This window comes from Carcharhinus amblyrhynchos, chromosome 8 (assembly GCF_965287045.1).
Source record: "Carcharhinus amblyrhynchos chromosome 8, sCarAmb.v2.hapA, whole genome shotgun sequence".
NCBI lineage: Eukaryota > Metazoa > Chordata > Chondrichthyes > Carcharhiniformes > Carcharhinidae > Carcharhinus > Carcharhinus amblyrhynchos.
The window spans coordinates 89,133,733-89,155,326 of NC_137331.1; the positions used below are offsets into that span (position 1 = coordinate 89,133,733).

Consider the following 21,594-nt stretch of genomic DNA (forward strand, 5'->3'; position numbering starts at 1 on the left):
TTTAGAAATGGCACCAAATTGTGAGGACTGCAACAAATTACAGGAAGTCTGTACTTTCATTATCTAACCGCAGAGACCCAGAAGGTGCTGTCAGTGATTTCCTATTCCTCCATGTGGTGACTATTTAAGTTTATTTATTCGTCGCAAGTAGGCTTACGTTAACACTTCAATGAAGTTACTGTGAAAATCCCCTAATCGCCACACTCTGGCACCTGTTCGGGTACACTGAGGGCGAATTTAGCATGGATAATGCACCTAACTAGCATGTCATTCGGACTGTGGGAAGAAGCCGGGGCACCCAGAGGAAACCCATGCAGACACAGGGAGAATGTGCAAACTCTGCGCAGACAGCGACCTAAGCCTGGAATTGAACCTGGGTGCCTGGCGCTATGAGACAGCAGTGCTAACCGCTGTGCTACCATCTGCTTCTAGTAAACGTGCAGGATGTGAAAATAATTGACAAATGAAGTTCAACACAGATAAATGTGAGGTAAATTTACATGTACAGTACAGTTTGGTGGGAAGCATTTATTAATTGGCCAATCTAGGTGGGGTAGGGAACAAAGGTATCTCTCCGAGTGTAAATACATCAATCACTAAAAGTTGTGCGACAGATTAGCAGATTAAAAAAGAAAACTATGCACTAGGCTTTATTTCTAGAGGAATAGAATTGATAAGTAGGGACATTTTGCTAAATCTATGTCAAATAAACCACACATATGGTGCTGCATACAGTTCTGGTCACCATATTGGTGCAGTGCAATCACAAAATATATTTACGTAGCAACTTAGAAAAAGGATACAAAGTACAGGTATGTTCCAGAGAGAATTTACAAGGAAATGCATATATAAATTGTTACAGCCAGCCTCAGGTGAGGCTCCCCAATAGTTGTTGATCCTTGATTTGTCACCTACCAGCTGGGAAACCAAAAATTATTACAAACGTGGGTGAAGGGCTGACTGACTCTGTGTCCTTATTTGACCCACCCTCTGCTGGTAGCAACAAAGTTTAACCTAAAATGGTTCCCTTTCCCTTGGATACCTTTTTCAGAACCAATACTTCTGTTTAAAAATGAGCCAATTTAACCTGGCTTTCTTGAGTTAAAGATAGATTAAGTTTATTAACTACTAAAGAAGTATGGAAAAACTGGTAAAACACAGGCACCCACATTCATACGGATTGGAGGTAAGAATTGAATCCAATAGTAAGTAAATGCAAATAAAAAATTATATGGAGCACTCCTAGATGAACAAGGAGTAGATGATAATGCATTGTGACTGTTATATTTTGTTCCAGTTTAGTTGACTTCAACAGGAGAATAGTTGATTAATTGGTTTAGGGGTTCTGTGGTTTGGTAAAGATACTTCAGTTAATTTTTCTGCTGCTGGTTGGTTGACTTCCACAGTCAGAGAGAGGGTTTTTCGATGTTCCTGCAAAGGATGGTTATTCCTTTTTTTCCAGCGACATTGCTTCTGGTACTGTATCACACCTTCAGCGCGGAAAACTTCCAGCTACTTTTCCTCGCAGCACATGCATGCACAAACCGACAGACAGAAGCATGAAGACAGCCGATTGGCAAGCTTTTAATCCCCTTCTTTGTATATTCCAACTCAGAATCCACTCGTCAGTCTAGAGAGGCAATTGCACACGGAGCCCATTAGACGAGATAGCCATTATGTTCCTTTGTCTTTATTGGAAATGGTAATCAGCTTTTTGATGCTTTAGCAAGTACCTTGTCTGGAGTCACGGGGAGGAATTCTGTCGTTCCCTCACAGAAACACCCTGCAGACGTTCCTGTCAGTGACTACTTACATTGTCAACCAACTTCAGGATTTGTGTCCGTTTTAAAATATACAACTGAGGTCATTTTAAATTCTGATTTCTCGGTTTATAGTTCCATGGCTTTTCTCATCATCATAATTTCTCTTCCTCATGGAATGAAATGAGTTTCATTCCCATTTCATTACAAAAAGGAAGAAAAAACTTATGAAACAACAAAACACTCTCTCATTCTTTCAGCAGTGATTGGCTTTATCTCTTCTGAATCTTAACTTCTTTAAGTTCTGGACAAAGCATCTGCAATCATATTGCATTTCCAGGGAATAAGGGTGATTTTGAAGTAGTACGGTTGGAGGAACTCAACGAATAGCCTAGCATTTCTGCAAAAGTTAATGGATTGTGGTCATTAAGACTGTGGTCTCTCTGTATCTATTTTGGACAAATATCTCAAAGTGTTTGAGAGCCAGTAACAGCCTGAGGGTTTCTTTCTCTACTGTGGAATACCACTTGAACATTTTTTGGTGAAGTATCAAATTGGTCTCACTATCCTAGATCCTGAACACCTCCCATCCCTATGTTGCTCACATCAAAGGCCATTTAGGGGAGGCGATGGCCTGGTGGTATTATCTCTAGATTATTAATCCAGATACTCAGTTAATGTTCTGGGGACCGGGCTTTGAGTCCCACCATGGCAGGCGGTGGAATTTGAATGCAATAAAAACTATCTGGGATTAAGAGTCTACTGATGACCATGAAGCCATTGTCAATTGTTGGAAAAACCCATCTGGTACACTCATGTCTTTTAGGAAAGGAAATCTGCTGTCCTTACTGGTCTGGCCTACATGTAACTCCCGAGCCGCAACAATGTGATTGACTCTTAATTGCCCTCCAAGGGCAACTAGGGATGGGCAATTAATGCTGCCCAGCCAGAGACTGAATAAAGAAAAACTTTAAACGCTTGGGGTACGATTTTCTGGCCATGTTCACCCCAAAAACAGAAAATTTCGCCTGAGGTAAACAGATCTTTGCATGGCTCCCCACTCCTTTGCCCCTGATCTTACCTGCAATTCCCATGGTAGGTGGGACGGGAAAACATCCCCCTTGATTAAAATTCAGGACTGCAAGCACAGGTTTGCCTTTCAAAATGGCCTTCAGCTTTTTTAAAGCTGTCTGGCATTTCTCAGTCCATACTATCTTTACTTTTATCTGTAGAATGTCTGTCACTGGGGCAGCTACTATGCTAAAGTTCAAAATGAACTTGTGGAACCCACACATCCCCAGAAACCTCATGATTTCTTGTTTCGTGGTGGGAATGGGGATCTAGGCTATGGCTTGTATCTTGGCACACCACCGCCACCACCCCCCGCCCCTGCCACCGCCCCCCACCCCTGCCACCCCCGGCAGTATTGGCCTTGACCCACTTCATATCCTAGATAGGTCATTTTAGCTTCAGTGAACTTGCTCTTTATGAGTTTCATTACTGGGTCAGCTGACTGTACTCTGTGGATAAGAGCTTCCAGTTGTCCCACGTGGAATTGTCAGGTGTTGCACACTAGGACATCATTCAGGTACACTACACAATTGGATAAGCCCACCACTACTGGTTCATCAACCTGTGGAAATTAGCTAGCACAATTTGGAGTCTAAAGAACATAACTTGACACTGGTGTACCTCATCTGGCTTCACAAAAGCAGAGATTTCCTACTTGCGGGTCATCAAGGCCTGCCAGTTTCCCTTGAGCAAATCTACTTTGTGATATGGACGGCTTAACCTCCCTTATCTATGCAGTCTTCTAGCTGGGGCACACGGTAGAAGTCCGCTCGGGTCACTGCATTCATTTTTTGGTAGTAAATGCAGAGCTTTGTAGAGCCATCTGGCTTGAGTACAACTAGGAAGTTCCAGCTACTGTTACCACGTTCTATTAGTTGGTGTACCAGCATGTAATTAATCTCCTCTAGACCTGGGTCAGCTTTGCTGAGTCTAGACAGTGGGGATGTTGCCTAATGGGAGGCAGTAGGTAGTAGTGGGTTCAATGTGGGCCTCACCCACGTCTGTGTCCAAAATTCATCCGCATTGCTACCCTCATTCTCCCGCTGAGCAACAATGAGACAGACTGTTACTCACTTACTCCTTTTCCACTGTGACGTTGCTTTATCATGCTAACATGACACAACCTTTGCTCTTCCCTGATCTGGGGCATCGATTAGATAAATCACTTCTCCAAGCTTCTTTGCTACTTGGTACAGGCCACTGAATTGTGCTTGTAAGGGTTCACCTGGTATTGCTAATCTGGTAATCTCCTGGCTGAAAGGTTTGGGCCTTGGCATGTTTACCTGTCTGCTTATTCATAGATGTCTGGGAGATTTCAAGTATTCCCAGGCCACCTTACAAACTCTCATGAGCTGCTTCCAGAACATGGTTATGGATGTAAGATGGAGCGTTCCTTCTTTGGCTCTAAAACTCTCTCCTTGATTACTTTCAGAGGCCCTTGTTTTAAGATGGCCTTAAAATAATTCCAATGGAGTAAAACCCATGAACCCATTGGGGGAGCCCTTGGTTGCAAACAGAAGGGAACTTTGTCCTTAATCTCAGTTATGGGGGTACTCATGATTGATTACTCATTGTTTTTAAAGCTTGGTGATATCATTCTAGCACCTCCTGTGATTGTGGGTGAAATGCCAAAGACTTCAGCTGGGTCATGCCCAGGTTACTCATGAAGTCCAGGAGCCCTGATCATCTGGATCTCGGTGGGTAAACTGGTAAAGAATTGGATCAGTTCACTCACCACTGCTTTGGCAGATATGGTTCTCAGGGGAATAGTCTCTGGGAAATAGTTGGCCATGACCATAATGGTCAGGATATACCTGTAGTCCACTTTTGTTCCGGGCAGGATCCCCGCACATTGCTGGATGGTTCCTCAAAAATCGGCATGGGAATCATGGGTGCAGTAGTATTACAGGTTTGATGTTTTCCCACAATCTGGCCAGCGTGGCAGGTTCTGTAAAACCTTACAACATCACTTTGGAAGGGTGACCAGTACAGCTGCTGCCTGATGCTGGTTTGGGTTTTCTGATATGTCCATCCATCAGAATTTTAGAATGGGCTGGCTGCAAGATTTCTCCACAGTACCTCGATGGCATTACTACCTGGTGGATCAGTGCCTGCATCTCATTTGCTGCTCTGTGAGGGGGGAGAGTCCATTTCTTGTTAGCAGCTCATTTTTAATGTAGTAGAGTTCAGGGACTGCCTCTGCCTTGGCTTCTGTGTGACCAATCTAAGCTAATTTATTACGTTGGGCTGCTACCAAGGACAATAAGCATACAAGCATACTTGAAGCATACAAGATGATCAGAGGGTTAGATAGGGTGGACAGTGAGAGCCTTTTTCCTTGGATGGTGATGGCTAACACGAGGGGACATAGCTTTAAATTAAGGGGTGGTAATTATAGGACGGATGTCAGACATAGGTTCTTTACTCAGAGGGTAGTAAGGGCGTGGAATGCCCTGCCTGCAGCAGTTGTGGACTCGCCAACTTTAAGGGCGTTCAAATGGTCAGTGGATAGGCATATGGATAACATTGGAATAGTTTAGGTTAGAGGGTCATTAGATTGGTTTCACTGATCGGCGCAACATCGAGGGCCAAAGGGCCTGTACTGCACTGTAATGTTCTATGTAATATATTTATTATCTCCTCAGGATCCTCCAGATTCCTGAAAAAAGTTTCAGATAACAGACTGGATGGTCTTCTGTCTGCAGTACCAATTTAACTTCATCTGACGAAGTTTATCTGGCCATAGACTGAGTTGCCATATAGTCAAGGAAAATGTCAGGCATTTTCTCCTGCAGCTGTTCAGTTTCCTTGACCTCAGTGGGCTTTTCTGAGACCACTGGGGATGCTACTATTCTTGATCCCATCAGTTCATTGCTGATGAACAGATTAGCCCAATCCACAGGCAAACTGTAGACAACTCCTACAGTCACTGGTCCCGTTGTGAGGTTGCACTCCATATGCACAAAGTAAAGGGGAATGGGCATGTATCCTCCTTCAGTCCCCCTTACCAAAATTGTAGTGCTTACTGCGCTTGGTGGGAAGGTCATAAGAACATAAGAAATAGGAGCAGGAGTAGGCCATCCAGCCCTTCGAGCCTGCCCCGCCATTCAATAAGATCATGGCTGATCTGTTGTGGCTCAGTTCCACATTCCCGCCCTCTCCCCATAACCCTTAATCCTCTCGCTTATCAAAAACCCATCAACCTGCGTCTTAAAAATATTTAGCGAGGCAGCCTCCACCACCTCAACGGGCAGAGAATTCCAGAGATTCACCACCCTTTGAGTGAAGAAGTTCCTCCTCAACTCTGTTCTAAACCGCCCCCCCTTTATCTTGAGGCTGTGCCCCCTGGTCCTAATGTCCTTTCTGAGCGGGAGGAGTCTCTCCACCTCTATCCTATCCATCCCATTCATCATCTTATACGTCTCAATGAGATCTCCCCTCATTCTTCTAAACTCTAACGAGTACAAGCCTAGTTTATTCAGCCTCTCCTCATAGCTCAACCCCCTCAACTCCGGTATCAGCCTAGTAAACCTCCTCTGCACTCCCTCCAAGGCCAAAATATCCTTGCGTCATGGGCCTACAATCATGGTTCCCTAAATGTTTTGCAAAAGATATCTGATCCACATGGCCCACCTCTTTCCCCAGAAACAGATCAAGCAAAGCCTCCTTCCACATTGGGCCAGAAACATATTGGGTGGGGTTTTACGGCCTCGCTCAGGTGAGAACATAAAATCCCATCCGAGGCCAATGGAGATTTCTGTTCTGGGAACCTCACCCACCCCAATTCTGGGTTGGGCAAGGTGATACAGTTTCGGTCATTGTTCTAGAAAATTCTCTTGAGCACTCTTCAAAAACTCTTCCATTTCTCTGGCCTTGACACTATTACTGTCACTGTTAATATTCCAATTCTGTTTCCATACCTAGTGATGCACTAAGGCAGAATTTTATCCATTTCCATAGCTGGTAATTAATGGAACAAGTTGCTAGTCAACTGCCAAAGATTTATAGCTTGAGGAGACACCACTCCACATCAAGCGTGACTGACCAGGAGTCCTCTCCCACTCTTACTACTAGCCATTAGTGTATTTGGAAAAATTTACCGTTTGGCCATGTTATAAATGTAATGTCTTTGGCTATCAAGTCCTGGGGTGGGACTTGAACTCGGAGCCTCTGGCTCAGAGGCAGGGACGCTACACGTTGTGCCACAAGACTGTATTTTCCTATTTACATTAGGATAAGTAGAGTTCCCAATTATCATTATTCTATAGAATGTTGGCCTTGGATCTGCTGAAGTCCCACCTTCCCTAGAATCACTCATATTTTCCCATGAATCTAAAGCTTCCTCCTATACCATATTTCCAGCCATCTATTCACCTGCAGAGTGACTCCTATACCATCTACAGGGTGGCATTCCTTTCTCTAAGCTGGAAAACCTTGGTTTTAAGTCCCACTCCAGGACTTGTTGGCCATGGAAGGAGTGTTCATGTGGTTCAAAGCAGGCTGTTAATCAGCCTATAAAATTCTTCAACACTCTGCACCATACTCCAAGGGAGAAAAGTGTGTGAAAATATGCCAAACAAGCATATCTATCTTCCTATTTCTATGCTCGTTCCATTTAGCACCACAAATAATTCAGAGATTACTACCTTTAAGGTCCTGCTTGCTAGTCTCCTTCCCAGCTCCTAAAAATCTGCCTGCAGATCATTCTCCTTGCATCTATGTACAATGACCATTGGCCTAAATTTAACTTAAAAGATCTTGCATTGTGCAATGAGGAAAGGCTAATTAATAACCTTGTTCTAAAGGAACTTTTCGGGAAGTATGACCATAATATGATGAAATTTTACATTAAGTTTGAAAGCGGGATGGTTCGATCTGAAGCCATGATCTTATATCTGAAGTTGCCGATGGTGGACTGGAAGGTCTTATTAAAAGGTTTGACAGTAAACAGGCAATGGCTAGCATTTTGAAAATGAATACATGATTTACAACAAATATACATTCATTTGAGGCATAAAAACCCAATAGGAAAAAGGACTCCGTCTGTGGCTAAGAGAAATGAAATATTATATTAGATCAAAGGCTCACAAAGTTGCCAAAGAAATAGAGTCTGAGGATTAAGAGGGAATTAGAATTTAGCAAAGGAAGACAAATAAATTGCTAAAGAATGGGAAAATAGAATATGAAAGTACATTAATGTGTCGAGTATAGGGTTAACGGGAGGACTCTGAATAGTGTGGATGAACAGAGGGATCTAGGTGTATGTGTACATAGATCCCTGAAAGTTGGGAATCAAGTAGATAAGGTTGTTAAGAAGGCATACGGTGTCTTGGCGTTTATTGGTAGGGGGATTGAATTTCGGAGTCGCAGCGTCATGATGCAACTGTACACAACTCTGGTGCGGCCGCACTTGGAGTATTGTGTGCAGTTCTGGTCCCCACATTATAGGAAGGATGAGGAGGCTTTGGAGAGGGTGCAGAGGAGGTTTACCAGGATGTTGCCTGGTATGGAGGGGAGGTCCTATGAGGAGAGACTGAGGGATTTGGGGTTGTTTTCGCTAGAAAGAAGGCGGCTAAGAGGGGATCTTATGAAACATATAAGATGATTAGAGGTTTAGATAGGGTGGATAGTGATAGCCTTTTTCCTCGGATGGAGAAAGCTAGCACGAGGGGGCATGGCTTTAAATTAAGGGGGGGGTAGTTATAGGACGGATGTCAGGGGTAAGTTCTTTACCCAGAGGGTGGTGAGGGATTGGAATGCCCTGCCTGCTGCAGTTGTAAATGCGCCTAGTTTGGGGGCGTTTAAGAGATCCGTGGATAGGTTTATGGATGAAAAGGGATTAGTTTAGGTTAGAGGGTCATTGTTTTTTAACTGGTCGGCGCAACATCGTGGGCCGAAGGGCCTGTTCTACGCTGTAATGTTCTATGTTCTATTAATGGAAAACATTAAATCAGGCCATAAAAGCTTCTGTAGGTATGTATAAAGGAAAAGATTGGCAAAGGTAAATGTGGGCCCACTACAGGCAGTGACACAGAAGGAGGGAGTGAAACAAAAATTCAACAGACTGATTCCTGGGATGGTGGGATTGTCTTATGAAAAGAGATTGAGGAGACTGGGTCTGTAATTTCCAGAGTTCAGAAGAACAAGAGGTGATCTCATTGAAACACACAAAATTCTCACAGGACGTGACAGGATAGATGCAGGAATGATGTTTCCACTGGCTGGGGTGTCTCGAATCAGGGGACAGAGTCTCAGAATAAAGAATAGGACAATTAGGACCGAGACAATTAGGGGAGACTTTTCATTTAGAGGGTAGTGAATCATTGGAATTCTTAACTCCAGTGGACTGTGGCAGTTCAGTCATTGAATATGTTCAAAGCAGGGATTGATAAATTTCTAGATAGTAAAGGTACCAAGATAGTACAGGAAAATTACTCCAAGGCAGATGATCAGCCGTGATCTAGTTGTCTACACCCACTCCTTTCCTTCTTCCCTATGTACCCTATGAACAGTATGTTTTTGTCTGTGTAACATGCATGAAACAATACATGTGACAATAATAAATCAAATCAAATTGAATGGCCTACTCCAGCTCCTATTTCTTATGTTCCTGTGTAATAGAGATAAACTGACAACTTATTAAAGGCACATTTATAAAAAAACAACCGCAGTTACTCTAGCCGTAATGTTATAAGCTAACTGGCAGTCTATATTGATTCACCTTTGAAAAAAAGCAACTCATGATTTTTTACCAGAACAAATTACTGTGGATACTGGAATCTGAAACAAAAATGGAAAATGTTGGAAAATCTCAGCAGATCAAATAGCATCTGTGGAGAGAGGGAGAGAGTAAAGCCAGCGTTTCGAGTATGGATGACCTAGAGATACTGCCAGACCTGCTGAAATTTTTCTAGCATTTTCTGTTGTTGTTTCATGTTTTTTTTAATATCAGTTTTCTTGATTTTTAAGCATCAGCTCTGTTGTTTTTTGTGAGGCCGCAGGATCATCATTGTTATCTTTTGATTTGAATTAGAAACATTGAAACTAGAAGCAAGAGTAGGCCATTCAGCCTTTTGAGCCTACTCCGCCATTCATTATGATCATGACTGATCATCAAATTCAATATCCTAATCTGCCTTCTCCCATATCCCTTGGTCCCTTTAGCCTCAAGAGCTGTACCTAATTTCTTCTTGAAATTGGACAATGTTTTGGCCTCAACTACTTTCTGTGGTAGTGAATTCCACACATTCACCACCCTCTGAGTGAAGAAATATCTCCTCACTTCAATCTTAAAAGGTTTATCCGTTATCCTTAAATTATCACCCCTAGTTCTGGACTCTCCCACCATTGGGAATATTCATAAGAACATAGAACTAGGAGTAGGAAGAGGCCATCTGGCCCCTCAAGCCTGCTCAATGGGCCAGGAAATGGCAAATGGAATTTAATGTTGGCAAGTGTGAGGTGGTCCACTTTGGTAGGAAGAATGGTAGGAAGGACTATTACTTACGTGGCGAAAAACTGCAGCAGGCGACGGTGCAGAGGGACCTCGGGGTCCTTGTGCATGAGTCGCAAAAACCCAGCTTGCAGGTGCAGCAGGTGGTCAGGAAGGCGAATGGGATGCTGGCCTTCATAGCGAGGGGGATTGAATATAAAAGTAGGGAGGTCTTGCTGCAGCTGTATAGGGCATTGGTGAGGCCGCAGCTGGAGTACTGTGTGCAGTTTTGGGCGCCGCACCTGCGCAAGGATATTTTGGCCCTGGAGGGAGTGCAGAGGAGGTTTACTAGGCTGATACCGGAGTTGAGGGGATTGAGCTATGAGGAGAGGCTGAATAAACTAGGCTTGTACTCGTTAGAATTTAGAAGAATGAGGGGAGATCTCATTGAGACGTATAAGATGATGAATGGGATGGATAGGATAGAGGTGGAGAGACTCTTCCCGCTCAAAAAAGACAGTAGGACTAGGGGGCACAGCCTCAAGATAAAGGGGAGGCGGTTTAGAACGGAGTTGAGGAGGAACTTCTTCACTCAAAGGGTGGTGAATCTCTGGAATTCTCTGCTTGTTGAAGTGGTGGAGGCTGCCTCGCTAAATATTTTTAAGAAGCGGGTTGATGGGTTCTTGATAAGAGAGGGGATTAAGGGTTATGGGGAGAGAGCGGGAAAGTGGAACTGAGCCACAACAGATCAGCCATGATCTTATTGAATGGCGGGGCAGGCTCGAAGGGCTAGATGGCCTACTCCTGCTCCTATTTCTTATGTTCTTATGTTCTTATGACTCAGGAGCAGCACTCTGAAAGCTTGGGCTACCAAATAAACCTGTTGGACTTTAACCTGGTGTTGCGAGACTACTTACTGATTTATTATTGTCACACGTATTCGGATACCGTGAAAGGGGTTGTTTCTTATCTTTTGCGGTTCTGTGTGTAGTTCTTGGTCTGATTACAGCCAACCTCGTGTTGAAGGTGTTATCGCAATGCAGGGTGCAGTGTGGCCTGTGGTTTGCACCTTCGACTGACAGTGGTCTGCCGAGTGATGTAACCTCCCTCTCACGTGCTGCCCGGGGGCGGGGGCGGGGGCGGGGGCGGGGGCGGAAGAATGCTATTGCTGGGTGCCGTCGCTGGACGGACGTGCTGACGTACGCGGCGCGGCTGGATTGTGCGTGCGGACGTCGCGGGCGACGCTGGGGCTGCTCGCGATCCTGAGGCCAATCCCATCGGCGCCATATTGCGATCCACTGGGGAGAGAGAGGAGAGAGAGAGGAAGAAAGTGAGTGAGAAAGAGGACGGCGGCGGCCGGCAAAAAAAAACTTTAGCAGAGAAGCTCCAAGAGCCGACATCCACTTCGGGCTGAAACAAACCGAGTTTAACGCCTGTCAAACTCAATGGTGAGCGCGAGGAAAGTAGAAGGCAGTACTTTCTGGAAGTTGCGAGCCCCGCGGTGGCCGTTGATTAAAGAGTGACCGTTAATCCTCTTCCACCCCCCCCCCCCCCGGGGGGGTGGTATAGGGCGGAGCGGGCAGCACAAGGGAGAAACCTTTCCCTCCCTCCCACCCTCCGGGGGTGCGCTCATATCCAGCCGGGCCAGGCCGTCAGTCAATCAGGGAGAGTCAGGACGGTCACCTTGGAGCTTGCCTGTCTGTAGCTCCCAACGACTGACAACAATCGGGGCGCTCCCGGGGCCAGGGTGGCTGCCTCCTCGGGAGAGAGCAGAGATCCCGGGAGGTCGCCCTGGGGGTCTGGAGCAGTCCCGGTGTGGGGAGGGAAAAGAGGGCTTGGTCCCGGGGTGGGAGGGAGAGGGTTGGGGGGGGGGTGGTGTCTTGGACCCGGTTCCCGAGGTAGGAGGGAGGGGTCCTGGACTCTCCTCACTCTGCAGAGTGTTGACATGCGTCGCCTTGTGTTTGAAATTTCTTATTCCCGCCCCCCCCCCGAAAAAAAGAAACTCAAAACTATCCCTGGTGTTCTTGAAACGACACTTTCTGTTCCTCTGAAGTTTCGCAGCGATTTGTTTTTGGTCCTTGTGACTCTCCCAAGTTATTTATACGCTCAGATCGCAGGCGTTGACTTTTTAGTTTTCCTCAAGAACAAGGTCGTGGCAACAAGTTGTTTTCTCAAGTTGTGGTTTCTGGGCGTCTGCTTTCTGGTTGGACTGGTAATGTGAGATTTCCCTGGGCTTGAATTTGTCGGTCACATACTGGAGTTGTTTTCATTGAACTTGTGTGTAAAATTGAAATGCAAATTGCGTATTGTCAAAGAAAAAACATGATAGCGTTTAAGTTGGTTGATCTGTCAGTTAAAATATGCAGGACGATCAGTGCAAATGTACAAATCTCGGATAGAATGCCACTCCTTTCTATCCCGTTTAACTCCGTTCTCATTAAGATCCGCAGCCAACAGTATAAGACAAGTTATCAGGTCTGAAAGCATGAAGCATTTCATACAAAGAGTGGTGCAAATTTGGAATTTTCTTCCTCAAAAGGTGTGAATATTTGGTTAAATTGAATCTGTCAAGGTAGATCAATCGGTTTTTGTCGGGTACGGGTATCGAGAGTAACAAAAGAGCATCAAAAGGTGGGTAATTGAAGTCCAGGTGAAGATCAGCCATCGAATATTTGAAGGTTTGAATGGCCCACTCCTGTTCCTGTGTACTCAGATTCAATTGTTAAATGGTCATAAGCAGTCAATTTATAATTATTCTGATACTTAATTGATCTGCTTATTTTGCAGTACTCATTATAGCAGTATTTTTGAAATGGCTTATTTGCTGGCAAGATCATATGTAATTTCATTAACGTTATCAAAGCACATTATAAATGAAGGTGCACCTTACTTTAAGTTTTACTCAGAGTAAATGAACCATTTTTAAATTAATTGCATTGGAGCAATATCAGTGCACTTTAGTGTGAATAATCTTTTGTTAATAATCAAGTACTATTAAACTTGATGGTTATTTGAGATTTGATATGATGGCGACTTTATTCAAGGAAATTTAAGGTATTTATACCTTGTATAATTTTACAATGACAAGAATTAGTCATTTGTGATTTGAGCTTTGTAGCTGCAAAACTTGTGATTTAATTAACGTTCACTTAGGTTTTACAGAGGTGAGACGTCATTGCAATCATGTTCAGGACTGTTGGCTTTAAGAAAATAATACTTTTCTGGTAGGAAATGTGATGTTTGCGTAGTGATTGATCAATTTTTATATTATTTAAGTTGACTTTGTACACGGTTTTGTCTATCCCCAAAGTCCTATATAGATCTTGCATAAAATGTATTTGTATTATTAGAAAGCAAACTTTGGGAGAAGTCAATTTTTTTCTATTACAGTTCAAGAAAACTGTCCAAAGTTTTACTAACAGCGTATCAAAATATGTAGAAATTACAACACAAAATCCTTCAAATATTTCTATAATCAAAATTTCAGCTTGTATGGCACAGTATTCATTCCCTTATAGATCATTATTTTTTCCTTATTCCTCTATCAAGTGATTTGGAATATTTTCCGTGTTAAAGGATTATGTCTTGAAGGTGGATTACTTTGGCAAGTCACTGGGATGATCCAACTGTCAAAGGAAGAGAGGCCAAAGGTTTGATGAAGGAAATAACATGGCAGTCACAAATGATGTCTCTGGATGTGGTGAAAACCGGATTATGGGGCCTTGAGCATGACTTACCCACAAGCTCAATTGTAATGCTGTAGTTGCACATGGATGTGTAAAGTGGGTTTGAGCAAGTATGTAATTGATTCAGAGGAAAAATCTACATTGAGCATTAGGTTGCAATGTCAAAGAAGTTGAAAGCTATGAAGAAAGCTTTATTAAATGGTTATTTTGCTCCCCAGTTTGCTGATGGAAGGAGACTTGGTGATGGTACCATGAAGTCAAGGGGAGTTTACTGGGCTTTCTTTTGTTGGAGATGGTTGTTACCTGGCATTGGGTAGTGTAAATTCTTCTGGCTACTTGCCAAAGCCTGGATGTTATACAAGCACTGTTGCTGGCTGGAGTGAGTTCTTTATTATTAAGGGGGTTGTAAATTAAACATTGTAGAAACATCAGGTAATGTGACATTGTCAAAGATTGAAGGTCATTGAACCAGCTAGTGCTAGTTAGGCCAAAGAGTGTTTCCCTTGGACTGCGGTGATTGTTCTCAGCCACAGACATTTTCCTTCCTTCGCGCATGTCTCTACCCACTGAATAGTTTTCCTGTTGCCTCTCCACTGTTTTCAATTGTTAAAATTTATTCGTGCCATTTCTAGTGAAATGCTGCTTTGATGTCAGGGTGGTTACTCTCACATTGTCTCTGGCGTTTTAGGTCTTGTGGCCATGTCTGTGCAAATGCACTGAGATCTGAAACCAAGGGTTTAATTGGAACTTGAACTAAGTATCAGTGGAGAGATGATTGGTGAGTCACTGTTGCTTGATGGCACTAACTCCTTCAGTCTCTACTGATTATGGGAGTTGCTTGTCGAGCAGTAACTGGGTTATGATGCAAACTGGGGCAGTCTTTCACATTGAGTAGATGCCAGTGTCAGTAACAGTCCTGGAACAAATTGGCTGGTGGGTCAGCTAGCTTTGCACAAATCATCAGGACCACATCTGAGCATTGTCATGATCTCTAGCCTTTGGTGTGTCCATGGTGGTCAGCCATATTCTGCCTTGCAGAATGAATCCAATTAGCTGGATAATCGAATAAAAACAGAAAATGCCAGAAATACTCAGCATATCAGGTGACGTTTCTTGACGTTTCAGATCAAGGACCTATCATCTGAATTGAAAAGCTTTAGAAATGTAATAGATTTTAAATAGACAAGGTGAGGAAAGAATAAAAGAGAAGGTATATGATAGAGTTGAGGAGTGAGTTAGAGCCCTGCTGGCTCTTTAGAGCAATCCATTCCCTCAATGTTTATTTCCACAAGTGTTAAGTCATCAAAGAGGAAATAGCGAGGCATCTTGAGAAGAATTGTTTGATGGAGCAGACGCAGCACGGATTCATTAGGGGAAGTCGTGTCTGACGAATTGGAATTCTATGAGGATGTGTCTAGTGCAGTGGATGTGGTGTTTCTCAGTTTTTCAGAAGGCGTTTGATAACATAGAACACTACAGCACAAACAGGCCCTTCGGCCCACGAGTTGCGCCGATCACATCAACACCTACCAATCTATAGACCTATCTATAACCCCCAATCCCATTAAACCCCATATACTCATCCAGAAGTCTTTTAAAAGACCCCAGCGAGTTCGCCTCCACCACCACTGACGGCAGCCGATTCCATTCACTCACCACCCTCTGAGTGAAAAACTTAGGTGCCGCACAAAAGGTTGTTACAGAAGGTTAGGGGGCATGGAGTTGGGGGTAAGGTGTTAGCGTGGATAGGAGATTGGCTGTCAAATAGGAGGCAGAGAGTGGGTGTCAATGGGTGCTATTCGGATTGGCGGTTGGTGACTAGTAGAGTGCCCCAAGGATTGGTGCTGGGGCCTCAGCTACTTACCATTTATATAGATGATCTGGAGCAGGGAGCTGAGTGTAAGGTGTCGAAATTTGCTGATGACACAAAGATAAGTGGAACAGCAAATTGTGCGGAGGGTGTAGAAAGTCTGCAGAGGGATCTAGATAGGCTGAGCGAGTGGGCGAGGACCTGGCAGATGAAGTACAATGTTGGCAAGTGTGAGGTTATCCACTTTGGCAGGAATAATAGTAGGAAGGACTACTACTTACAGGGTGAAAAGCTGCAGCATGCTATGGTGCAGAGGGACCTGGGGGTCCTTGTGCATGAGTCGCAAAAACCCAGCCTACAGGTGCAGCAGGTGGTCAGGAAGGCAAATGGGATGCTGGCCTTCATAGCGAGGGGGATTGAATATAAAAGTAGGAAGGCCTTGCTGCAACTGTACAAGGCACTGGTGAGGCTGCAGCTGGATAATTGTGTGCAGTTTTGGTCGTCGCACTTATGCAAGGATATTTTGGCCTTGGAGGGAGTGCAGAGGAGGTTCACTAGGCTGATACCGGAGTTGAGGGGGTTGAGCTATGAAGAGAGGCTGAATTGACTGGGCTTGTACTCGTTAGAGTTTAGAAGGATGGGGGGGGGGGATCTTAGTGAGACATATAAGATGATGAAAGGGATGGATAGGGTAGAGGTGGAGAGGTTCTTCCCGCTCAGAAAGGACAGCAGGACTGGAGGGCACAGCCTCAAGATAAGGGGGGGCAGTTTAGAACGGAGTTGAGGAGGAACTTCTTCACTCAAAGGGTGGTGAATCTCTGGAATTCTCTGCCCGTTGAAGTGGTGGAGGCTGCCTCGCTAAATATATTTAAGACGCGGGTAGATAGGTTTTTGGTAGGCAAAGGGATTAAGGGTTATGGGGAGAAAGCGGGAAAGTGGAACTGAGCCACTTCAGATCAGCCATGATCTTAATGAATGGTGGGGCAGGCTCGAAGGGCTAGATGGCCTACTCCTGCTCCTATTTCTTATGTTCTTTATGTTCTTATTTCTTTTTGAAATCATTGTTCCACTCTGATTCACCATCCTTGTAGGCAGTGACTACCAGACCATCACCCCACAGTGTAAAATAAGTTCTTCCTCTCCTTTCTCCTCTCTCTTCTCATACCAAAACCTTAATTTTTTGTCTCCTTATTCTTGCGTCATCAGCCAATAGGAACAGCTTATTAATCCAAATCTTTGCTCACCCTCTTTTTTCTTCCATAAAGGACCAACTCCAGCTTCCCCAACCTAACTTCGTAGCTAAAATTCCTTCTCCGTAGAATAATTGTAAATCCCCTCTGCACCTCTTGAGGATCTTAAAATACTTCCTAAAGCATGGCGACCAGAATTTGGTGTAAAACTTAATGACCAAAGCTTTCTAGACGTTTGGCCTAACTTCCCTAGATCCTGTATGCTTTGCTGACTGCTCTATCAATATGTCCTGTCATTTTCAAAGGTCTATACACATGAACCCCTGCATTCCTCCATCCCTGCGTAATCTCCAGCACAGTGTAATTAAGTTTATGTGTTTCCTATCCTGCCAAAATTTATCACCTCCCACATCTCTATTGAATTCCATTTGCCACTTCTCGGCTTGTTCTGCCAGCCTATGCCCTGTTGTGGTCAATTGATATCGTCCTCATCATTCAATATCATCAGCAAATGTTGACATTTTGTTGTATTCTAATATGCAAGTTAAGAAGGCCTTGTACAATGGTAGCGCCCCAACTGCTGGACCAGAATCTCAGGGTTTGAGCCCAACACCAGGACTTGTTGACCATAGTGCATTCACAGTTCAACAGGCTGATTGTCAGCTCAGAAATAGTTCCCTGCTGTTGCCCCCAGAGTGAAAAACGGTATAGGAGTTGATTACTGAAGATGTTGGAGTACTGAAAATGCTGAAGAAATTCAGCAAGCCTGACGGCATTTATGGAGAGAGAATAGAGTCAATGTTTCGAGTTTGGATGCTGCCTTCGGGTCAGCTCCGATGAAGCAATGCCCACGTCCCATGGATGAACAAAAAAAACCCAGCCTGTAGTAACAAGGCATGCTCTTGCATCTTTTTTTAACAAAAGTAAGATCAGCCATTTTCCAATCCACTGGCATCTCGAAGATTGGAAGATTACGGCAAGCCTTTCAATTAACTCCAGTCATTCGTTTAACTTGACATGCAAGCCATTTGAACCAGGTGACTTATTCATTCTAAGCATAGCCAGTTTTTCCAGTGTGTCCTTCCTACCAGTTTTTATTCCACCCGTTATCTCTACTATCTCTGCTTCTACTGTTATTTTCAGCTATTTTCTTAGCCAACACCAACACACAGCATTTCAGTATTCTTACATTGCCGCTCTCAGCATTTATCACCCTCTTTGATACTAACAGGCCCCATCTATCTCTTACCTATTTTCTATTTGCTTGTCTCAGAAGAAAAGTTACTTTTATTGTCACTGATTGTTCTCATTCTCTCTTTCCCAATCTCATATTCCTCTCCTCCTCCCAACTTATGATATTTGTCTGGTTCTTGCTTGAAGATTTTGCCTGACATGCATCAGTACTCTTGTTGCATCATATTCTCTATCTTCCTCATTACTCAGTGAGAGCTAGCTGGCTTTGGTTCCTCTGTTTCCACTTTGTTCAAATATACATAGCCTGTACCTGCGAAATCTCTTTAAAGATAACTAATTACTCTATTACTTTTTTTGTCTTTGGTCCCATTTTACCCTGGTTAGATTCTTCCCCCTCATCTTATTGAAGTTAGCCCACTTCCGGTTTTAAAGTTCTACTTTAGATTGTTCCTTACTCTCCTCCATTACTAATATAAACCTTATGATCACTCTGGCATATGTGTTCACCACAGGCACTTGGTTCACCTCATTTCCCAGTATTAAATCCAATGATGCTTCCTTCCTAGTTGGGTCAAGGAAGCTCTCTCAGACACATCTCTTAAATTCTTAATCAATGATCCCAGCTGATATTTAGGTAAAGTCCCCCGGTATCATCACTCCCTAGGTCTTGTGCATCAGTGATTTCCCTTCTCACTTTGTGTGTTTACATTATAATCCTCTAAGTTGCTCCTTTTGAATGTGGTACAACTTCCTTTCCTAGCACTATCCAGCATATTCCCCTTCACACACCTTATTCCTCTTTTCTATTTGTATCTGCTCGAGTCCACACAAAGTGCACTTCATCAGGACAGGGAAATCTTTATAGAGTCATAGAGGTTTCAAGCATGGAAACAGGCCCTTTTTGGCCCAACTTGTCCATGCTGCCCCTTTTTTTTTTACAGCTCTAAGTTCCAATTGCCTGCATTTGGTCCATATCCCTCTATACCCATCTTATCCATGTTACTGTCTAAATGCTTTTTAAAAGACAAATTTGTACCCGCCTCTACTACTATTTCTGGCAGCTTGTTCCAGACACTCTTCACCCTCTGCTTGAAAAAATCGACCCTCTGGATCCGTTTGTATCTCTCCCCTCACCTTAAACCTATGCCCTCTAATCTTAGACTCCCCTATCTTTGGGAAAAGATATTGACCGTCTAGCTGATCTATGTCCCTCATTAGTTTATAGACCTCTATAAGATCACCTGTCAGCCTCCTGCGCTCCAGAGTTAAAAAGTCCCAGTCTATCCAGCCTATCTTTATAATTCAAACCATCAAGTCCTGGTAGCATCCTAGTAAATTTTTTCTGCACTCTTTCTGGTTTACTATCTTTTCTATAACAGGGTGACCAGAACTGCACAGTATTCCAAGTGTGGCCTTACCAATGTTTTGTACAACTTCAGCAAGATATCCCAACTGTATTCAATGTTCTGACCGTTGAAACCAAGCATGCTGAATGCTGCCTTCACCACTCTGTCCGCCTGTGACTCCACTTTGAAGGAACTACGAACCTGTGCCCCTAGATCTATTTGGTCTGTAGCTCTCCCCACTGCCCTAGCATTAACTGAGTAAGTCCTGCCCTGGTTCAGTCTACCAAAATGCATCACCTTGCATTTAACTAAATTAAACTCCATCTGCCATTTGTCAGCCCGCTAGCCCATTTGATCAAAATCCCGTTGCAGTCCAGCAACCTTCTTCATTGTCCACTGTGCCACCAGTCTTGGTGTCATCTGCAAACATACTAACCATGTCTCCTATATTCCCATCCAAATCGTTATTATAAATGATGAATAACATTGGACCCAACACTGATCCCTGAGGCACACTGCTGGTCACAGGCCTCCACTTTGAAAACCAACTCTCTACAACTACCCTCTGGCTTCTGTTGTTAAGCCAATTTTGTATTCATTTAGCTACCTCAGCCTGGATCTTGTGAGATTTAACTTTATGCAACACCCTATCGTGTGGTACCTTGTCAAAGGCCTTGCTAAAGTCCATGTAGACAATGTCAACTGCACTGCCCTCATCTACCTTAATATAAGAACATAAGAAATAGGAGCAGGAGTAGGCCATCTAGCCCTTTGAGCCTGCCCCACCATTCACTAAGATCATGGCTGATCTGAAGTGGATCAGTTCCACTTTGCCACCTGCTCCCCATAAGCCTTAATTCCCTTGTCTATCAGAAATCTATCTACCCGTGACTTAAATATATTCAATGAGGTAGTCTCCACCACTTCAATGGGCAGAGAATTCCAGAGATTCACCACCCTGTGAGTGAAGGAGTTCCTCCTCAACTCTATTCTAAACTGCACCCCCCCTCCCTATTTTGAGGCTGTGCCCTCTAGTTCTGGTTTCCTTTCTAAGCGGAAAGAATCTCTCTACTCTTCCCTATTGAGCCCCTTCATTATCTTGTAAGTCTCTATAAGATCCCCCCTCAGCCTTCTAAACTCCAACAAGTACAGGGCGAGTCTATTTCATGTCTCCTCATAAGTTAACCCACTCATCCCTGGCATCAGCCTGGTGAACCTTCTCTGTACTCCCTCCGAGGCCAATATATCCTTTCGCAAATAAGGGGACCAAAACTGCACGCAGTACTCCAGTTGCGGCCTCACCAGTGCCTTGTACAGTTGCAGCAAGACCTCCCTGCTTTTATATTCTATCCCTATCGCAATAAAGGCCAACATTCTATTTGCCTTCTTGATCACCTGCAGACTGAGTTTTTGCAATTCGTGCACAAGGACCCCCCAGGTCCCTCTGCACAGTAGCATGTTGCAACTTTTCACCATTTAAATAATATTCCATCCTATTATTTCTTCCAAAGTGGATAACCTCACATTTGCTAACGTTATACTCCATCTGCCAGGTCCTCGCCCACTCACTCAGCCTATCCAGATCTCTGCAGACTTTTTGCGTCCTCCACGCTTTTCCACTCATCTTCTTGTCATCAGCAAATTTTGTTACCCTACACTCAGCCCCCTCCTCCAAATTGTCTGTGTATATGGTAAACAATTGAGGCCTATGTATATGGTAGACAACTGAGACTTTAAATAATTTTTTTGTGTTGGTCTTCACGGAGGAGGACACAAATAACTTAACTGAATATTAAAGATAGAGGGTTGGTAGGAGATGAGGTCTTTAATACAATTACTGTTACTAGAGAGGTAGTGCTTGCTAGACTAATGGGACTGAAGGTGGACAAGTCCCTGGGACTGGATGGAATGCATCCCAGGGTTCTGAAAGAAATGGCAGAAGTAATAGCAGATGCGTTAGTAGTTATTTATCAAAATTCGCTGGACTCTGGGGAAGTGCCGACGGATTGGAAAACAGCTACTGTTACGCCGCTGTTTAAAAAAGGTAGCAGACAAAAGGCGGGTAACTACAGGCTGGTTAGCTTAACGTCCGTAGTTGGGAAAAT

General features: G+C 43.9%; 1 protein-coding gene and 1 long non-coding RNA gene across 3 annotated transcripts in view; one reads left to right on the forward strand and one right to left on the reverse strand.

Annotated features, from left to right (window-relative positions):
- Positions 1 to 491: 491 nt before the first annotated feature.
- Positions 492 to 11,360, reverse strand: LOC145347061 (uncharacterized). The gene is made up of 2 exons (XR_013887761.1): positions 11,181 to 11,360; positions 492 to 1,630 (listed from the first exon to the last, which is right to left on the reverse strand). It is a non-coding gene; the product is annotated as an uncharacterized LOC145347061 (long non-coding RNA).
- Positions 11,361 to 11,525: 165 nt separating this feature from the next.
- The window catches only part of plekhf2 (pleckstrin homology domain containing, family F (with FYVE domain) member 2), a 51,729-nt gene continuing 41,660 nt past the window's right edge, over positions 11,526 to 21,594 (forward strand). The window contains exon 1 of one of the 2 annotated variants that reach the window (XM_080194444.1): positions 11,526 to 11,711. The gene's annotated coding sequence lies outside the window, so the exon portion shown is untranslated. Of the gene's footprint in view, positions 11,712 to 12,593; positions 12,803 to 21,594 lie in introns of those variants that run through there. The other variant, XM_080194445.1, reaches the window with a different exon arrangement.